At 48.7% G+C, this 2,317-nt stretch overlaps 1 non-coding gene across 1 annotated transcript; it reads left to right on the forward strand.

Moving 5' to 3' along the window:
* Positions 1–308: 308 nt before the first annotated feature.
* Positions 309–384, forward strand: TRNAV-GAC (transfer RNA valine (anticodon GAC)). The gene has a single exon. It is a non-coding gene; the product is annotated as a tRNA-Val (tRNA).
* Positions 385–2,317: the final 1,933 nt, after the last annotated feature.

The raw sequence follows: 2,317 nt of genomic DNA on the forward strand, positions 1-2,317 counted from the left end.
AACAGCTGACACCAACCCAAGAAGATCTAGAACCAAAGCAACTGGTAGTGAGTGGCAGACAGCACCAACCCTAGACTCAGCTACCTACACAAGCAGCATACCCAAAGGAGGAGTTTAGCAGGCACCAGACATGGTAGAGAATAAATATGCCCAACAGGATGGACAGTGCACAGTGTGTAATACAAATGATCCAAGTTGACCCTTAGAGTCAGCCAGCCTAAAGGAATAACTATCTACAAAAGGACCTACTGCGTTCAATACTCACAGACAACAGAAGGGAAAATAATATCCTCAAGAAGCATTTCTAGGCCCTGGCCGGTTGGCTCAGTGGTAGAGCGTCGGCCTGACGTGCAGAAGTCCCGGGTTCGATTCCCGGCCAGGGCACACAGGAGAGGCGCCCGTTTGCTTCTCCACCCCTCCCCCTCTCCTTCCTCTCTGTCTCTCTCTTCCCCTCTTGCAGCCAAGGCTCCAATGGAGCAAAGATGGCCCAGGCGCTGGGGATGGCTCCTTGGCCTCTGCCCCAGGCGCTAGAGTGGCTCTGGTCACAACAGAGCGACGCCCCGGAGGGGCATAGCACCACCCCCTGGTGGGCAGGGCGTCACCCCCTGGTGGGCATGCCGGGTGAATCCTGGTCGGGCACATGTGGGAGTCTGTCTGACTGTCTCTCCTCGTTTCCAGCTTCAGGAAAAGAAAGAAAAAAAAAGAAGCATTTCTAGAACAAGGAAAACAGATTGCCTGGAAGTCAGTACCACTGAGCCTATCTTCCTCATAAAGACACCACAAAAAGATCAAAGCCAGCCCTAGCTGGTTGGCTCAGCGGTAGAGTGTGACCCAGCTTTCAGAAGTCCCAGGTTCAATTCCTGGCTAGGGCACACAGGAGAAGTGCCCATCTGCTTCTCCACCCTTCCCCCTCGCCTTTCTCTCTATCTCTCTCTTCTCCTTCCACAGCCAAGGCTCTATTGGAGAAAACTTGGCCTGGGCATTGAGGATGGCTCCATGGACTCCACCTCAAGCACTGGAATGACTCTGATTGCAGCAGAGCAATGCCCCAGAGGGGTTGATCACCACCCCTGGTGGGCATGCCAGGTGGATCCCAGTTGGGCGCATGTGGGAGTCTGTTTGCCTCTCCTCCACTTCTCACTTTGGAAATACACACACAAAAAAAGATCAAAGTCAGACAGCACTATCTAAAACACAGATAAAATGGGCAAACAAGAAAATACGACCCAAATGAATCAACTATAGAAATCCACAGAAAAAGAACTAAATGAAATGAAAGTAACCAAACTACCAGATGCAGAATTTAAAATAATAATTTTTAGGATGCTCAAGGATCTTAGAGCAACAATGGGTGGACATAATGAGCACCTAAATAAAAAGATAGCAAGCATAAAAACGTACATTGAAATTATAAAAAAGAACCAGTCAGAAATGACAAATACAATATCAGAAATAAAAACTTCACTAGAAGAAATCAACAGCATGCTGGATGGATCAAATAAGTGATTTAAAGGACAAGATAAACAGAAGCATAGAAATAGAGCAGCAAAACAAAAAGAGTCACAAAAAGACTGAGAAAACTCTAAAAGAGCTCTGTGACAACATGAAGAGAAACAACATCTGCATCATAGGGGTTCCTGAAGGAGAAGAGAACAAACAAGGGATAGCGAACCTGTTTAAAGAAATCATAGGGAATAACTTCAGAGAAATGGTGCCGTGAGGAGGGCTCTCCACACTTCTCCATGAAATTTCAACAAATTCAACATCTAGAGACAGAAAAACAATCCCAGGAGCATCTGAAATACACATACACCAAACAAAGGTACGATTGGGAGAAACGGTAGCTGAATATATAATCCACTCTGAAGGAAATAAGACGGAGAATGGAGTATTCCACTTTCCTCACTGACCTGAGCAAGGGCTGCTTTCACTTGGAACTGAGAGAAAGCCAGGGCTAGGGGCACGGAAAAAGCTGGGCTAGGGCAGAGACGTTCAAGCCGAGGAGAGAGTGTGCTCACGGCTCAACCCACGTGGAGTGCGGAGCTAACACCAACAGCAAATCCCGGCAGAGGTGGGCAAGTGGCTTGCCTATGGAGTGGGCTTTGTTTACCCTCGTTCTCCAGATCTGCGAGCACCCATGGTGAAGTATGAGTGGTTCCTCCTAGCACCCCGGGCGTGGCACCTTTGTTCCCAGACAGAGGGGCTGGGTCAGAGGCTGTCAGCAGTAGCCTTCTGCATGGGCTGCCACCAGAGTCTTAGTGTAATCCCTGCTCCCTGAACAATAGTGCGTGGGGGCTGCGCACGAAAGCCAGCTTTC

Source organism: Saccopteryx bilineata, chromosome 5 (genome assembly GCF_036850765.1).
Source record: "Saccopteryx bilineata isolate mSacBil1 chromosome 5, mSacBil1_pri_phased_curated, whole genome shotgun sequence".
Classification (NCBI taxonomy): Eukaryota; Metazoa; Chordata; class Mammalia; order Chiroptera; family Emballonuridae; genus Saccopteryx; species Saccopteryx bilineata.